The sequence below is a fragment of the Pan troglodytes genome, chromosome 11 (assembly GCF_028858775.2).
Source record: "Pan troglodytes isolate AG18354 chromosome 11, NHGRI_mPanTro3-v2.0_pri, whole genome shotgun sequence".
Lineage (NCBI taxonomy): Eukaryota > Metazoa > Chordata > Mammalia > Primates > Hominidae > Pan > Pan troglodytes.
In genome coordinates, this window is record NC_072409.2 from 66,885,690 (window position 1) to 66,904,901 (window position 19,212).

At 39.8% G+C, this 19,212-nt stretch overlaps 1 protein-coding gene and 1 pseudogene across 4 annotated transcripts in view; both read left to right on the forward strand.

Moving 5' to 3' along the window:
• Positions 1–19,212, forward strand: part of GCNT1 (glucosaminyl (N-acetyl) transferase 1) — a 114,694-nt gene that overhangs the window by 4,148 nt on the left and 91,334 nt on the right. The gene's annotated exons all lie outside the window — the stretch shown is intronic.
• Positions 593–3,329, forward strand: LOC740081 (small ribosomal subunit protein uS2-like; annotated as a pseudogene).

Sequence of the window (19,212 nt, forward strand, 5' to 3'; positions counted from 1 at the left end):
TTATTTCCCCCTCTGAACTGCACTTGCACATCCTTTCAGCTGCCTGTAGGGAAAGAGTCCACTTCTCTGGTTTAAGTTGTCTCTGTAGAAAGAAGGATCACAAGTAAGACTAAAGAGAAAGTAGAACTGGCAGCTTGTGAGGGAAAAGAAGGCTTATTCTAAGTAAGCAATGAAAAATGAATCTGAAGAATTCTTAAAATTCAGCAATAAGAAAATAAGCAACTCAATTTAAAAATGAGCAAAAGATCTGAATAAGCATATGAAAAGATGTTCAACATCATATATCGTGAGGGAAATACAAATTAAAACAACAATGAGATACTACTATATACCAATTAGAATGGCCAAAATTCAGAACACTGACAACACCAAATGCTGGCAACCATGTAGAGCAACAGGAACTTTCATTCATTGTTGGTGGGAATACAAAATGGTACAGCCCCTTGGAAGATAATATGGCAGTTTCTTATAAAACTAAACGTACTTTTACTATGTTATCCAGAAATTGTGCTCACTTATATTTAATCAAATGAGGTGAAAACTTTTATCCACACAAAAACCTATTTGTTTTTGCTTTCCGCGCTACCTACAGAGGGGCCCATACAGCGTTGTTCTGGATTCCCGTCGTAACTTAAAGGGAAACTTTCACAATGTCCGGAGCCCTTGATGTCCTGCAAATGAAGGAGGAGGATGTCCTTAAGTTCCTTGCAGCAGGAACCCACTTAGGTGGCACCAATCTTGACTTCCAGATGGAACAGTACATCTGTAAAAGGAAAAGTAATGGCATCTATATCATAAATCTGAAGAGGACCTGGGAGAAGCTTCTGCTGGCAGCTAGTGCTATTGTTGCCATTGAAAACCCTGCTGATGTCAGTGTTATATCCTCCAGGAATACTGGCCAGAGGGCTGTGCTGAAGTTTGCTGCTGCCACTGGAGCCACTCCAATTGCTGGCCGCTTCACTCCTGGAACCTTCACTAACCAGATCCAGGCAGCCTTCCGGGAGCCACGGCTTCTTGTGGTTACTGACCCCAGGGCTGACCACCAGCCTCTCACGGAGGCATCTTATGTTAACCTACCTACCATTGCTCTGTGTAACACAGATTCTCCTATGCGCTATGTGGACATTGCCATCCCATGCAACAACAAGGGAGCTCACTCAGTGGGTTTGATGTGGTAGATGCTGGCTCGGGAAGTTCTGCGCATGCGTGGCACGATTTCCTATGACCACCCGTGGGAGGTCATGCCTGATCTCTACTTCTACAGAGATCCTGAAGAGATTGAAAAAGAAGAGCAGGCTGCTGCTGAAAAGGCAGTGACCAAGGAGGAATTTCAGGGTGAATGGACTGCTCCAGCTCCTGAGTTCACTGCTACTCAGCCTGAGGTTGCAGACTGGTCTGAAGGTGTACAGGTGCCCTCTGTGCCTATTCAGCAGTTCCCTACTGAAGACTGGAGCGCTCAGCCTGCCACGGAAGACTGGTCTGCAGCTCCCACTGCTCAGGCCACTGAATGGGTAGGAGCAACCACTGACTGGTCTTAAGCTGTTCTTGCATAGGCTCTTAAGCAACATGGAAAAATGGTTGATGGAAAATAAACATCAGTTTCTTAAAAAAAAAAAAAAAAAACCTATTTGTTTTTACCCCAATCCATTTTTACCCCTACTCCCACTGAATGCAAATGGAATGGATGAATGGATGTTTTATTTCTATTTTATTTTATTTTTATTTTGTTTCACATGGATGTTTATAGCAGCTTTATTCAGAATTGCCAAAACGTGGAAGCAACTGAGATGTCCTTCAATAGGTGGGATAAACAAGCTGTTGTATATCCATATAATGCCATACTATTCTGTGCTAAAAAGAAATGAGCTATCAAGCCACAAAAAGACCTAGAGGAAACTTAACTGCATATTACTAAGTGAAAGAAGCCAGTCTGAAAAGGCTACATAACACATGATTCCAATTATATTACATTCTGAATAAAACTATGGAGACAGTAAACAGATCAGTGGTTACCAGGGTTTGGGGAAGTTGGAGGTCAGAGGGAGGGATGAATGTGAAGCACAGGGGATTTTTAGGGCAGTGAAACTATTCTGTATGATACTGTCCTCATGAATATATGACATTATGCATGTATCAAAACCCATAGAACTATACAGCAACAGCAGCTGCCAACCTAAAACTGCTCTAAAAAGTAGAGTCTATTAGTTTTTGAATAATTAATCTAAAAATTTCTGACTTGGAGTCTGACATCAACGTTCACACCTTCCACACCTAAATAGTTACCAAGTCTCTCCCAATCCATTTTTACCCCTCCTCCCACTGAATGCAAGCCATGACCCCTTACCTGCACAGGTGTAGCCAACTCTATTCTCCCAGCCTTAGATTTGACACTAGTCTCTCTCTACTGCTTTTTCGTGCTGCAATAACCTTTCAAATGCCAATCTGATCAAATCACACTAAAAGTCATGCTGTGCTTCCCTCTGTCTTAGGATCAGTCTAAACTAAACCATTGTTCACAGATTCTCCCTATCACACTCCTCAGCTCCTGCCTCTACATTCTCTACCCAGAAGCCCTAGGGAACTTTACCAATTCCTCTAACTCACTCTTTGGACTTCGTATAAACAGGCTTCCTAGCATGAGACAATGCTACCAGTAGGCCAGAGAGCAAGGGAACCCTGTGAGTCAGGTATGCTTGACAATGCCTTCCAGAGAGGTGGGACTTGAGCTGGAGCCTTGGGGCATGTGTAAATCGACTAAACAGAGAAGAGGAAAGAAAAATGTCTAGCTAGGGAGAGTTCCTGTGATCATATTTCCAAGAAAGGGATGTGCAGTAAACAAGCCAGAACTACTAAGCTCTACTGAGAGGTGATAGAGCTTAATAGTAGGTAAGGGGGACTCTGGCTCTTACACCAGTTTCCTGTCTGTGAGAAAATAATCACCATAGCACCTCATAAAGCATTTGAAAGATTTAAGACTTAATGCATGTGAAGTAACTAAATCAGTGTGTAATGTGTAGTAAGCCTTCTGTATTGGCTGTTATGATGATGATTACCTGTTGGTCTGTTATAGAAAATTCATTATAACCGGACTACAGTCCAAATAAGCTGGCTGAGTGTAAGTGTCTTCAGAATTCTACCTTGGAAAACAGACATGTAAAATTCTACATAAAAGCCCAATATAGAAAATAAATAATGTTCTATTTATTTATGTATTTACATATTTATTTTAGAGATGGGATCTCGCTATGTTGCCCAGGCTAGAGTGCAGTGGCTATTCACAGGCAAGCTCATAGCACACTATAGCCTCGAAATCCTGGAATTAAGCCATCTGCCTGCCTTGGCCTCCTGCATAACTGGAACTACAGGTGTACACCACCATGCCATAAAAACAAGTGTTATTTTATAACCACAAATGTATTTGTGGTTCAAACTCATAAAATTTACTTCATGTAGTACAAATTTACTCAATAAGAACACATTAATGAAGTTTACAGTGTAAAGAAAGAAAACTAATTTTTTTCCTCACCCCTAATGCGTTCTTAGAAGGGACCCCCTGTAACAAAAAACAGATTATCAAAGCAAGAGCAAACACATGTTTATTATCATGTATATTTTATATGTATATGGGAGATACCCAGGGAATGAATAATTCTCAAAGAGGTGACTCAGACCTCTAGCTTATATAAACTTCAATAAAGAACATTAAGGACCAGCACAGTGACTCACTGCTATAATCCCAGCACTTTGGGAGGCTGAGGCCAGAGGATCCCTTGAGCCCAGGAGGTTGTGGCTGCAGTGAGCCATGATCATGCCACTGCACTCCAGCCTGGGTGACAGAGAAAGACCCTGTCTCAAACAAACAAACAAAAAACACGCTACATTTCTAAAGAAAGGACAAGACAGAGGAAAAGAACTTTGAATCTCTGGAGGTGGCAAATTGTGGGAAGGCAAAATAATGGTAGATGAAGTCCACTTAGCAAAGCTTATTAATGTAGATTCCTCTTGTGCCATCTCCAGCCAGATGAGGGCTAAAGTTGTCTTCAGTGGTTAACTTTTGTCCTTCCAGGTAGAGAGGGAAGAAGGGCACCTTTGTCTTTGTAAATCTGTGTCCTGCCACTAGGTAAACAGAGGAGAGGCAGAGAGCTTTCCTGTGTCTACTTCCTCCCACTTGCTCTTAGCTTAAAAATTTTTTTGTCAAAGAGGCATATTTTTTGGTTAGCACATCCGGTTTTCCTTCAACACTCTCAACTACATCCGAATTTGCTTCCTATCACTGTTTGTACTGTTGTATCATATTAAATTCAGAAAACATATTTTAAAATAACATTTTGAAAACTAAATTCATAAAAGACATTTTTAAATGAAATGTGCTTTGAATATTTAGAACCTTTTGAAGCACACAAATTGTAAATTACTCATCTGGTCTAACATTGTTATTTTGCACCAAAAAAAAGCAGACTGAGAGCCTACGACCTACTAAACCCAAAAGAAAACAGAGAGTCTACAAAATGCTGAGAAGCTGTCCATCCGTTTGACAATGGACCTAAGATCACCTTTTCTGGAAGAGTTAAGTGATCTCCAGGTCTGTCTGCTATATGCAGCTGCCTCATAATAACCCATAATGAAATGTTTATTTGGCTGATTTTTTTTTTTTTTTTTTTGAGACAGTGTCTCACTCTGTTGCCCAGGCTGGAGTACAATGGCATGATCTCGGCTCACTACAACCTCCACCTCCTGGGTTCAAGTGATTCTCCTGCCTCAGCCTCCTGAGTAGCTGGCATTACAGGCACGCACCACCACGCCCGGCTGATTTTTGTGTTTTTAGTAGAGACGGGGTTTCACCCTGTTGGCCAGGTTGGTCTCAAACTCCTGACCTTGTGATCTGCCTGCCTCGGCCTCCCAGAGTGCTGGGATTACAGGCATGAGCCACCGTGCCCAGCCCTGATTGTTTAATAAATACACCGCACATATGGAAATGGAAGGTTGTCAATAGTACTAATAAACAATTCTTATACCTATATGGAATGTAAACCAAATTTTGTCAACTTCTACCCACATGAGACACTAAAAATATCTCTGGAAAATTAGATTCTAATGTCAGGTCAGGCCTGAAAACCAAGAGCTTACCTACAATATCAAATGTTTTAGAAAAAGGTATTCCTTCCTTCATCCATTCATTCACTGGCTGCTTTAATAGGGTCCACTCCAAATCAAGGGTGTGATGATTACTAATTTTTAAAAATCTATACTCCACAAATATTTGAGTACCTACTGTTCCTTGTGTATTTCCTGTATGGCTTTTTGATTTTTGTTTTTTGTTTTTGCATTGAGCAAAAATTGCTTGTATTACAGGGGAAAAACTATGCAAGTGCAATGTTAAATTCTCACCACCAAAACCAAAAGCACTACAAGAATTTCATTCCTCATGCATCCACAAGATGGCATATTAAAATTTTGCTTTTTACTGACATGAACCTAGAACTGCGGTGACACATGAAATAAGAACTGCAAATGGAAAATGAAAGTTAGGGAATGAGGTTCATCAGGCCCTGTGCTAGACACGGGAGGATTCTGTACTCAGAAATGTTTGGCCTGCTCATTGCTTCATGTGCTTGGATTTGGTTCTTTGGTGAAGCATGGCTACTGCATTCTATCTTCTTCCTCAATCACAAAAGATAAAAAGACTGTCTTAATTTAGAAAGTTAATGCTTTTTGATGCTTCCTTTGAATATATGTTTCACTATAGAAGAAGAAAATGGAGAAAGAGAAAAAGGAGAAGAGCACCTAGAATTATAGGCAGAAGAATTCAGACTTCTTTCCCATTAAAAAATTGTTTTTAATTATACATTTGGTGCAATGATGGTATAGGAGATAAAGATGCTAAAAATTTCTGAGATGAAGAAGAAGGAAAACTTTCTAGGACACTGGACTCTTTTCAGAATAATGAGTAAATACGTCTGAGATTCTGGAGATGAACTTTCACCTCTGTTCTGAGTAATTCCCCTTCTAAGGCAGGATTTACTGATAGTGAAATTAACCATTCTTTAGTGTCCATGACAGCCATCTGTCTTATGTTCTCTGGCATGTGACCGCTATGGCAAAAATATAGGTGTTACCAACAGTAATTACATATAAAATTATTTCAGTTTGTCTTCAAAATTACTGGTGTTTCCCTCCTTTTTTCTCACAATGATGATATAACATTTTAGGAATTTTTTTTAATTTTAGAATTTTTTTTCTGTCCAATATATAAAATAATACAGCTACTTAGAAAATTGGTCTAATCTGCTGATGTGTCAGCATGAACTATATATTTAGAAGATGAAAAATAAAAGTGTGTAGTGGGGTGGTGGTATAGATTGGAAAATTATTACCAGCTGAATAAAAAATAGTAGGCTAAATTTAAAATGCTCCCAAATATTTTTCACTCCTTTTATTGAGAGGGGAAGCCCATTTCCTCTCCCCACTAAAACTGACCTGGTTGTGAAATTTGACCAATAAAATCTGGCAGAAGTGATATCGTGTAACTTCAAAGGTGTGCTTACAGAGAACTGTAGCAACTCTGTGATAGGCTTTGAATGCTCTCTGTTAGAAGCTGCGCATGATATAAGTCCAGCTACCCTTCTAGAGAAAGAGATATATGAAGAGAGGCCTGAAGTATCCTGGACATTTCAGTCTCAAATGAGCTCCTGGAAGGAATACTGCTCAGGTGAGCCCCAAGCAACCCAGAAAATAATTTGAAATAATAGATTATTTTAAGTCATCTTTTTTTTTTTTTTTTTTTAAACAGAGTCTTGCTCTGTGGCCCAGGCTGGAGAGCAGTGGCGTGACCTCAGCTCACTGCAATCTCCACCTTCCAGGTTCAAGATTCTCCTGCCTCAGCCTCCCAAGTAGCTGGGATCACAGGCGTGTACACCACCATGCCTGGCTAATTTTTGTATCTTTTTCTAGAGATGGGGTTTTGCCATGTTGACCAGGCTGGTCTCAAACTCCTGGCCTCAGATGATCTGCCCGCCTCAGCCTCCCAAAGTGCTGGGATTACAGGCATGAGCCACCAGACCCAACCCAAGTCATCAAATTTTGAGGTGGTTTGTTCTACAAAAATAGCCAAACCAGCTAGTGAGCTCTGTTTTGCCAATACTTTTTTCCTTTAAGTAGACTTTTTTTAAAAAGCAGTTTTAGGTTCACAGAAAAATTGAGAAGTACAGAAAGTTCCCATGTACTCCCTGACCTTCAACACACACACACACACACACACACACACACACACACACAGGCTTCCTCACTATAGACATCCTGCACTAGGCACTAGAATGTACATGTTACAACTGATATATGTGCATTGACGTAATATCACCCCAAGTCTGTAATTTACATGAGAGTTCACTCTTGGAGTTATACATTCTATGGGTTTACACAAAGGAATACCGACTTGTATCCACCATTATCGTATCATACAGAGCATTTTCACTGCCATAAAAATCCTCTGTGCTTTGCTTATTCATCCCTCCCTCACCCCTAATCCTTGACAACCACTGATCTTTTAACTGTCTTCATAGTTTTGCCTTTTCCACAGTGACACATAGTTGGAATTATAAAAGATGTAGCATTTTCAGACTGGCTTCTTTCACTTAAAAATATGCAGTTAAGTTTCCTCCACGTCTTCATGGCTTGATGGCTCATTTATTTTTAGCATAGAATAATATTCTATTGTCTGTATGTATCATAGTTTATTTTCCTATTCTCCTATTGAAGGACGTCTTGATTGCTTCCAAGTTTTGGCAATTCTGAATAAAGCTGCTCTAAACATCAATCTGCAGGTTTTTGTGTGAATATAGGTTTTCAATTAATTTGGGTAAATACCAAATAATACAATTGCTGGATCATGTGGTAAGAGTATGTTTAGTTTTATAGGAAACTGCCAAACTGTGTAACAAAATGACTATACCATTTTGCATTCCCACCAGCAATTAAGGAGAGCTCCTGTTGCTGCACATCCTTGCCAGCATTTGGTGTGGTCAGTGTTCTGGATTTGGGCCCTTCCAATAGGCCTAGAGTGGTAATTTGCGTTTCTCTGATGACATATGATGTGGAACATCTTTTCATATGCTTATTGCCATCTGTATATCATCTTTGGTGAAGTGTCTGTTCAGGTCTTTTGCTTATTTAAAAACAACAGACCAGATGCAGTGGCTCATCTCAGCACTTTGGGAGGCCAAGGTGGGAAGATTGCTCGAGCCCAGGAGTTCAAGACAGCCTGGGCAACATAGTGAGACCCTATATCTACAAAAAATATTTTAAAAATTAGCTGGGCATGGGTGATATGTGCCTGTAGTTCCAGCTACTTGGGAGGCTGAGGTAGAAAGATCACTTGAGCCTAGGAGATCAAGGCTACAGTGAGCCATGATTGTGCCACTGCACTCCAGCCTAAGCAACAGAGCAAGACCCTGTCTCAAAAAAAAAAAAAAAAGAAAGAAAAAAGAAAAATTGGCTAGGCGTGGTGGCTCACGGGTGTGGTGGCATGCACCTGTAGTCCCAGCTACTCAGGAGGCTGAGGCAGGAGAATTGCTTGAACCCAGGAGGCGAAGGTTGCAGTGAGTCGAGATTGTGCCACTGCACTCCAGCCTGGGCAACAGAGCGAGACTCCATCTCAAAAAAGGAAAAAATCATCAGGTTGTTCACTTTCTTCTTGTAGAGTTTTAAGAGTTCTGGCCAGGCACAGTGGCTCATGACTGTAACCCCAGAATTCTGGGAGGCTGAGCCAGGTGAATCACTTGAAGCCAGGAGTTAGAGACCATCCTGACCAACATGGCAAAATCCAGTTTCTATTAAAAATACAATAATTAGCCGGGCATGGTGGCTCATGCCTGTAATTCCAGCTACTCAGGAGGCTGAGGTACCAGAATCATCTGAACCCCAGAGGCAGAGGTTGCAGTGAGCTGAGATTGTGCCATTGCACTTCAGCCTGGGCAGCAGAGAAAGACACCATCTCAAAAAATAAAATAAAAAGTCATTCCCATACACAAGGTCATCTAGATTTTCTCCTATGTTATCTTCTAGGAATTTTATAGTTTTGCATTTTACAAAATGATCCATTTTGAGTTAATTTTTTTTTTTTTTAGCTTCTGGGTCAGTGTTCTCTATTGCCACACTACTGCACTGCATTTACACTTCAAATTTCTAAAGTAGGATTTATATATTATAATAATTTTTCTCATTTTGAACTAATTTTGGGCATGAGTATAAAGTCTATGTCTAGATTCTTTTTTTTTTCCTGCATGTAGATGTCCAGTTGTTCCAGCAGCATTTCTTGAACACTCTTGTCCATTTTCTCCTTTGCTCCTTTGTGAAAGATAAATTCACTATATTTATTTGGCTCTATATCTGCCTCTCTGTTCTGTTCTATTGATCTATTTGTCCACTTTTTCATCAACACTACTATGTCTTGATTACTTTTAGTAAATCCTATAGCTTTATAGTAAATCGTGAAGTCAGGTAGTGTCAGTCCTCTGACTAACACTCATGCATGATTATGTTGGCTATTCTGGGTCTTTTGTGTCTCCATATAAACTTTAGAATCAGTTTGTCAATATCACAAAATAACTTGCTAGGAATTTGGTTGGTATTCTGTTGAATCTATAGATCGCATTGAGAAGAACGGACATCTTAACAATATTGAATTGCCAATCCTTGAACATGGAATACTTCTTCATTTATTTAGTCCTTCTTTGATTTATTTCATCAGAGTTTTGTAGTTTTTCTCATATAGATCTTGTACATATTTTGTTAGATTCATACCTAAGTATTCCATATTTTGGGGTGTTAATATAAATGGTATTGATATTATGTTTTAAGTTTCTAATTCCACTGGTTAATTGCTGATATACCAGAAAGGAATCAAATTTTGTGTGTTAATCTTGTATCCTGCAACCTTGCTATACTTATTTATTAGTTCCAGGAATCTTTTGTTGTGGTGGTTTATTCTTATGGATTTTCTACATAAATGTTGAGATCATCTGCAAACAAAGACAGCTTTACTTCTTCCTTCTCAATCTGCATACCTTTTATTTCTATTTCTTTCCTTACTGCATTAGTTAGGACTTCCAAGTATGATTTTAAAAGGGAGTGGTAAGAGGGGAAATCTTTGACCTGCTCCTGCTCTGGGAAAGCTTCTAATTTTTCATCATTAGCTGTGGGGTGTTTTTGTAAATGTTCTTTATTCTATTGAAGAAGTTCCCTTTTATTCCTAATTTGCTGAGTTTTTGTCATGAATGGGTATTGGTTTTATCAAATAATTGTTCTGCAGCTATTAATATGATCTTTTTTTTCTTTTTCAGTCTGTTGAAATGATGAATTATTAATCATTAATTTTCAAACATTGAACCAGGCTTACATACCTGGAATAAATTTCCTTGGTCATGTATATAATTTTTTTTTCTTGCAGCCTCAGTTCAAAGGATCTTTTTACACACTGTTAGATTTAACTTGCTAATATTTTGTTCAGAATTTTTGCATCTATATTCATGAGATACTGGTCTGTAGTTTTCTTGAAATATCTTTAGTTTTGGTATTAGGATAATGCTGGTCTCATAGAATGAGTTAGAAACCACTTCCTCCGCTTCTATTTTCTTTTCTTCTTCTTCTTTTTTTAGATGGAGTCTCACTCTGTCACCCAGGCTATAGTGTAGAGTGGCACAATCTTGGCTCACTGCAGCCTCTGCCTCCCAGGTTCAAGCAATTCTCCTGCCTCAGCCTCCCAAGTAGCTGGGATTACAGGAGTGTGCCATGACACCCAGCTAATTTTTGTAATTTTTAGTAGAGACGGGGTTTCACCATGTTAGCCAGGCTGGTCTTAAACTCCTGACCTGAAGTGATCCACGCACCTCAGCCTCCAAAAGTGCTGAGATTACAGGTGTGGGCCACCATGCCTGGCCTCTTTACTTCTATTTTCTGAAAGAGATTATAGAAAATTAGTATGATTTCTTTCTTAAATATTTAGAAGAATTCACTGGTGAATTTATCTGGGCCTGGTGTTTTTTGTTTTCGACGGTTATAATTGTTCAATTTCTTTAATAAATATAGACTTATTCAGAATGTATATTTCTTCTGCGTGAGTTTTGGCGAACGTGTCTTTAAGGAATTAGTCTATTTTACTTAAATTATAAGATTTGTAGACATAGAGAGTTTCATATTTCTTTATGATTCTTATAGTGCTCCCAGGATTTGTAGTGATGTCCCCTCTCTTATTTCTGATGTTATTAAGTTGTGTGTGTGTCTCCCTTTTTTTCTTGGTTAGCCTGGCTAGAGGCTTATTGATTTTATCAAAGAAACTGCATCTGGTTTCATTTATTTTCTCTATTGATTTTCTGTTTTTATTTTTATTGATTTCTTTTTTGGACTGTGGGGAGGTGAACAGAGTGTTGCTGTATCACCCAGGCCAGAGTGCGGTGGTGCAATCTCGGCTCACTGCAAACTCTGCCTCCTGGGTTCAAGTGATTCTCGTGCCTCAGCCTCCTGAGTAGCTGGGATTACAGGCGGGTGCCACCATGCCCTGCTAATTTTTGTGTTTTTAGTAGAGACGGAATTTCACCACGTTGCCCAGGCTGGTCTCGAACTGCTGACCTCAGGTGATCCACCTGCCTCGACCTCCCAAAGTGCTGGAATTGCAGGCATGAGCCACCGCACCTGGCTGATTTTTATTGATTTCTGGTCTAATTTTTATTATTTCTTTTCGTTTGCTTGCTTGGGATTTAATTTGCCCTTTTTTTTTCTAGTTTCTTAAAGTGGAAGCTTAGATGACTGATTTTAGATATTTTTTCCTATCCAATATATGCATTCAATGCCCTAAGTTTCCCTCTAAGTACTATTTTCACTGCATCCACAAATTTTGATAAGTTGTGGTTTTATTTTAATTTACTTCAAAATATTTTAAAATTTTTCTTGAGATTTCTTCTTTGACCAATGTGTTATTTAGAGTATGGTTTAATTTCCAAGTATTTTGGGATTTTCTAGCTATCTTTCTGTTACTGGTTTCTAGTTTAATTCCACTGTGACCTGAAATAATATATTGGATGATTTATAATATTTAAAATTTGGGCTGGGCACGGTGGCTCATGCCTGTAATCTCAGCACTTTGGAAGGCCGAGGTGGGTGGATCACCAGAGGTCAGGAGTTGGAGACCAGCCTGACCGACATGATGAAACCCCATCTCTACTAAAAATACTAAAATTAGCTTGTCATGGTGGCAGGCATCTGTAATCCCAGGTACTCTGGAGGCCGAGGCAGGAGAATCGCTTGAACCCAGGAGGCAGAGGTTGCAGTCAGCTGAGATTGTGCCATTACATTCCAGTCTGGGTGACAAGAACAAAACTCTCTTCAAAAACATTAATTAATTAATTAATTAATTAAAATAAAATTTGTTAAGGCTGGGTGCGGTGGCTCAGGCGTGTCATCCCAGCACTATGGGAGGCCAAGGCAGGCAGATTATTTCAGCCCAGGAGTTCAAGACTAGCCTGGGCAACATAGCAAGACCTTGTCTCTATTTTTAAATAATAAAAAAAGTTTAAAAAAATAAAAAACTAATAACATTTTTTAAGGTGTGTTTTAGGACCCAGAATGTTATCTATCTTGTTCCGTTTGAGTCTGAGAAGAATGTGTATTCTGCTATTGTTGGGTAAAGCAGTCTAGAAATGTCAATTATACCCCATTGATGGTGCTGTTGAGTTCTGTTAGAGAGATACTGTAGTCTCCAAGTATAACAGTGGATTCATCTGTTTCTCATTGTATTCCTATCAGTTTTTGCCTCACATATTTTACAACTTTGTTGTTAGGCACATATACACTATGGATTGTTATGTCTTCTTGAAAATTGAGCCCTTTATCCATTATATAATGCCATGCTTTATCCCTGATAATTTTCCTTACTCTGATGTCTGCTCTGTTAGAAATAAATATAGCTGCTCCCACTCCCTTTTGATTAGTGTTAGTGTGGAATATCTTTCTCCATCCCTTTACTTTTAATCTATATATGTCTTTACATTTAATGTGGGTTTCTACATAGACAACATATAGTTGAGTCTTGTTTTTTAATCCACTCTGACAATCTCTGTATTTTAATTGGTGTATTTAGACCATTGATATTAAAGTGATTATTGATATAAATGGATGAATATTTACAATATTTGTCACTCTTTTCTATTCATTGTCTTTATTCCTTGTTCCTGTTTTTGACTTCCACTTTTTCCCTGCCATTTTGGGGGTTTTTTTTGTTTGTTTTTGAAATTTTTTATTATTATCTTTTGAGACGGGGTCACACTCTGTTGCCCAGGCTGGAGTGCAGTGGCATGATCATGGCTCACTGCAGCCTTAACCTCCTGAGCTCAAGTGATCCTCCTGCCTCAGCCTTCCCCATAGCTGAAACTACACACATATGCCACCATGCCTGGCTAATTTTTGTATTTTTTGTAGAGACAGTATCTCGCTGTGTTGCCTAGGCTGGTCTTGAAATCCTGGGCTGAAGCCATCCACCTGCCTCAGCCTCCCAAAGTGCTGGGATTATAAGTGTGACCCAATGCACTCAGCCCATTTGTGATTTTAATTGAGCATTTTATATGATTTCATTTTCTCTCCCTTTTTAACTCATCAATTATACTTTTTTTTTTTAACAGAGTCTTGCTCTGTGGCCCAGGCTGGAGTGCAGTGGCATGATCTTGGCTCACTGCAACCTCCACCTCCCGGGTTAAAGCGATTCTCCTACCTCAGCTTCCTGAGTAGCTGGGACTACAGGCCTATGCCTCCACACCCAGCTAATTTTTGTATTTTTAGTAGAGACAAGGTTTCACCATGTTGGCCAGGCTGTTCTCAAACTCCTGGCCTCCAGTGATCTGCCCACTTTGACCTCCCAAAGTGCTGGGATTACAGGCATGAGCCACCATGTCTGGCCAAGTATGCTTCTTTTAAAAAATAATTTTTTGGTTGCTATACAGTTTGCAATATACATTTACAACTAACTGAAGTCCACTTTCAGTTAACACTATACTGCTTTATAGGTAGTGCAAGTACTTTATAATAACAAAATATTTTTAAGTCTTCCCTCCTGTCCCTGGTATTATTGTGTAGTGCATTTCACTTAATGAATGCTTACATTTTCTTAGTGAGCAGAAGCATACATAAGCATAAGTATATGTATATACACCCAATCAAATACATTTTGCCATTATTATTTGAAACAAAATGTTATGTTAGACCAATTAAAAATTTTTTAAGTTTTTATTTACCTTAACTTATTCTTCTCTGATACTCTATCTTTCCCTGTGTAGATCCACATTTCTGACCTACATTATTTTTCTTCTATGTGAAGAATTTCCTTAATATTTCTTACAAGGCAGATCTACTAGCAACAAATTTCCTTAGTGTTTGTTGGTCTCAGAAAGTCTTTATTTCTACTTCACTTTTGAAGAAGAATTTCACAGGATACACAATTCTAGTTGGGAGTTTTTTTCTCTCACCACTTTAAATATTTCACTTCACTCTCTTTGTAGTGATTTCTTACAATTTTATGTTGCCTCAGCATCCATTTTGAACACAGGTTTAATTTTCTCATATTGGAAGCAGGCCTTAGTCACCGTTGACACAGATTCTGGTTCTCTACTTCATCCCAGTTCCTCAGTGGGGTTGATCCAGATATCTGCTTTATACGACTGCTTCCTGGTGACCACCTCCCTATCAGACAGCTAGATACAACCTACTTGACTCACCTTGCTGAACCCCCTACTGCACTGATTGTGCAGATATGCCACAGTGACCACTTCTCAGTCACAGCATGATTTCATGAACTTGTATCTACTTCCTCTAAACCCACTAATTAGAACTTCCCAAGGGAAACCTGCCTGGATAATGCCCTAGACCCCAATAAAGGCTTCAGCCCATGGGTTCCTCATTCTCTCTCTTGCTCCTTGCCTGCTGATTGAGTGTACACGTCCCAAATAGCTCCCTACTTCCTGTTGGCCCCATGGGGCATGCTGCTGTCTTCTCTCTGGGATCTGAAAGTAATATACTACTTGTGTTATTTCATGTTTTGTTTGAATTACTTTCTTTGTGTCTCAGCTGAATGACACATCTAAACCTAACTTCTTTCCTGGCCAGGGCTTTTCTGAAGAATGGCTATTTTGGTAGAAATAAACTGGACACAGGTCAGACAAGAGCCATAAGGATATCTGTCACTATAAACAAGTTTCCTGTGAGTGGGACACCTGGTCACAGGTCAGACACTTAGACATCCAGCTGTTTGTCAGGCTAAAGAAGTATCTCATGAAAGACACATTGTAAATATTCACAACCAAATCTCCTGGAGCCATGTGAGAGAGGACAGGAGTTTACTGCCATTCTCCAGAAAGAGATGTTAAGATGAAATTACAGAAAAATAGAACACTCTTCTTGCTTGTGTGGTTTCTGAGGAGAAGTTGGTTGTAAATTTTATGTTTCTCCTCTATAGGTAAAGTGTTTTTTCCTGTGGCTTCTTTCAAGATATTTCTTTGTCTTTGATTTTTGGCAGTTTGCATATGATATGCCTAGGGTTTTGTTTGTTTGTTTGTTTGTTTGTTTGGCATTTATCCTGCTGGATGTACTCTGAGCTTCCAGCATATGTAGTTTGATGTCTGACATTAATTTGTGGAAAGTCTCATGTCTTTATTGCTTAAAATATTTCTTCTATACTTTTCTATCTTTCTTCTCCTTCTGGAATTCCCATAACATGTATGCTACACCTTTTGTACTTGTCTCACAGTTCTTGGATATTCTGGGTTTTTTTGTCCAGTCTTTTTTGTTTCTCTTTGCTTTTCAGTTTTGGAAGGTTCTATTGACACATTCTCAAGATCAGTGATTTTTTCCTCAGCCATGTGCAATCTACTAATAAGCCCATCAAAGGCATTCTTCAGTCCTGTTACAATGTTTTTGATTTCTAACATTTGTCTTTGATTCTTACTTAGAATTTCCATCTTTCTGCTTATATTGACTGTCTGTTCTTGAATTCTGCCTACTTTCTCAATTAGAACCTTAACTATGTTAATCATAGTTGTTTTAAATTCACAATCTGGTAATATCAACATCACTGCCATATCTAGTCTGATTCTGATGCATCCTCAGTCTCTTCAAATTCTGTTTTGCCTTTTAGTGTGCCTTGTCATTTTTTGCTGAATGACACCTTTCAACAAAACAACAAAAAGTACACCTTTAGTGATGTGCTGGTAAGGTTTGAGGGGAGGAGAAGCGTTCTATGGTCCTATCGTTACCAGAAAGCAGTCCCAGTCCAGACCCCAAGAGAGGGTTCTTAGATGTCATGCAAGAAATAATTCAGGGTGGTCCACATAGTAAAGTAAAAAGCAAGTTTAAAGAGAAGTAATGAAACAAAAGAATGGCTATTCCATAGGCAGAGCAACCAGAGGGCTGCTGGTTGACTATTTTTATGGTTATTTCTTGATTATATGATAAACAAGGGGTAGATTATTCATGAGTTTTCCAGAAAAAGGATGAAGAGTTTCAGAAACTGAGGGTCCCTCGCCTTTTTAGAACATGTAGGGTGATTTCCAGAAGTTGCCATGGCATTTGTAAACTGTCATGGTGCTAGTGGGAGTGTCTTTTAGCATGCTAATGCATTATAACGAACATATAATGAGAAGTGAGGACAACCAGAGGTCACTTTCATCTCCATCTTGGTTTCGGTGGGTTTTGGCTGGCTTCTTTACCACATCCTGTTTCATCAGTAGGGTCTTTACAACCTCTGACATGTGATACCAGTCCTGTTGACCTCCAGTCTTATCCTGTGAATAAGAATGCCTAACCTCCTGGGATGGCAGCCAAGCAGGTCTGGGCTTTATTTTACGTAGCTCGTATTCAAGATGGAGTTGCTCTCCTTTAAATGCCTCTGGCACTATAATTAGGTCTGAGTCATTTAGTAAGCCTTTATGTGCCCTTTAGCTGTGAACTTTTTTTTTTCCTTGAGACAGAGTCTCATTCTGTTGCCCAGGCTGGAGTGCAGTGACACGATCATGACTTACTGATCCTTGATTTCCTAGGCTCAGGTGATACTTCCACCTCAGCCTCCTGTGTAGCTGGGGCTACAGGCACTCACCACATACCTGGCTAATTTTTGTATTTCTTGTGGAGACAGAGTTTCACCATGTTGCTGAGGCTGGTCTTGAATTCCTGGGCTCAAGCAATCCACTTGTCTCAGTCTTGGTAAGTATTGGGATTACAGGCATGAGTCACCACACCTGACCTCGACGGTGAACTTCACAAACTGTCTCTGCCCCTTGGATTTTTCCCCCCACCTTAGGTGGGACAGGATGGCTAGTGGGAGCTGGAATTAAGTCTCACATATTTGTCAGAGTCCTATGCATACATATGTAATTAAGATGATTTTTCTTTTGTTAATTTATCATCTGTCAATTTAATTCATGGCCTAGCCAAAGAACCTAGAAGGGTAGAGGGAAGCCATTTTCCCTCCCATGAAAAGCAAGAGTAGGGCAGTGTGTACAGTTTTCTATTTACATAACCAGATATAAAATGGGATTCTATCTTTGTTTTAACAAAGCATCAATAAAATAACTATTCAATGCCAAAGCACATGTGAAACAGATCTTCCACATGTAGAATTCACAAAGGAAGTTATTGACAACTAATTACACAACGCTTGGGCCCCCTCCATCCCCAGAAAACACAAGAAAAACCCAAAACCCTGAGACTTCCTGTTTGTCTTTCCATTGTGATTTTGTATGGTGTGCCCATAAATCATTATTCAATGTTTTTTTGTTCCACTGCCAAGATTGCTCTCATGCTTCCTGGTAATCACAGGGGCTGAAGCAGCAGCCAACTATTATTGATATGGACAGGAGGCAGGGAAATACTGAATAGAAGAGGGCAGTTCCCTGGCAAAGGCCCTACCCACAAGCCTGGGCCCACAGCCCTAAATGAGAACTTCACATCCCTGTTTTCCCACTCCAATGTTGCTTTTTCCAAAACTACCCTGGCCCATCATACCCCCCATCCCATACCCATAAAAACCTCAAATTCCACTTACAGACAAGCAGAGTGTCATGGCAGAGAAGGAAAGAAGAGAAGAAGCATCTGACTGTCGAGATGAGTTTGGCCGGGGACGGCCGAACTCCAGGGGAAGATTATCTTCCCACTCCATCCCCTTTCCAGCTGCCCATCCCACTAAGAGCCACCTCCTTCACTCAATAAAACCTCTGCATTCACCATCCTTCAAGTCCATGTGACCTGATTCTTCCTGGATGCCAGACAAGGACCAGGATACCAAGAGGGCAGAGAGTAAAATGCTGTCGTGCTGACTCTCCTCTGAGCCAGTTAACACTTAGCCATCCATGAATGGCAACTGCTAAAAGAGCATTAATTGTAACACACCCCTAGATGCTGCCATAGGGCCAGAGCCCAGAAGTGCTTGCCCCAGCCTTGGCACCTGCTTGCCTCCACGCTCCCCCTCCTGCAAGGGGTTTGAGTGGGGGGCTGAGTAAGCGAGCCACACCCCTGTTGCAAGTCCCACGAAGGGATCCACGGAACTCTCCAGTCTCACTATGTATTTAACTAACACTATGGCATAAATTCTTCTTTTAATTTTAAGTTTTGAATAAGATGAAAAAGCTTGTTTGTGATACTTAGGAATTAAGAAGATATGATCTGGCTGGGTGCAGTGGCTCACGCCTGTCATCCCAGCGCTTTGAGAGGCTGAGGCGGGTGGATCACTTGAAGTCAGGAGTTCAAGACCAGCCTGGCTAACATGGTGAAACCCTGTCTCTACTAAAAATACAAAAAATTAGCTGGGTGTGGTGGTGGGCACCTGTAATCTCAGCTACTTGGGAGGCTGAGGCAGGAGAATCATTTGAACCTGGGAGATGGAGGTTGCAGTGAGCCAAGATTGTGCCACACTCCAGCCTGGGTGACAGAGCCAGACTCTGTCTCAGAAAAAAAGAAGATATGATAAAAAATGTGTCACTTATCTGCCTTAAATCTAAACAATGAGTTAAGAAATTTTTCTTTGAAATAATTTATAGTTATTTATGAAGCTCATGAAATTATTTGCTTTAATAACTATGGGTGAAATAAATGTAATCCTACCTCAGTGCCTTCTTCAAAATTATAATTCAGAGGTTATGGACATAAAAATGCCATCTCTGCAGTAAATGAAGTATGACAAAT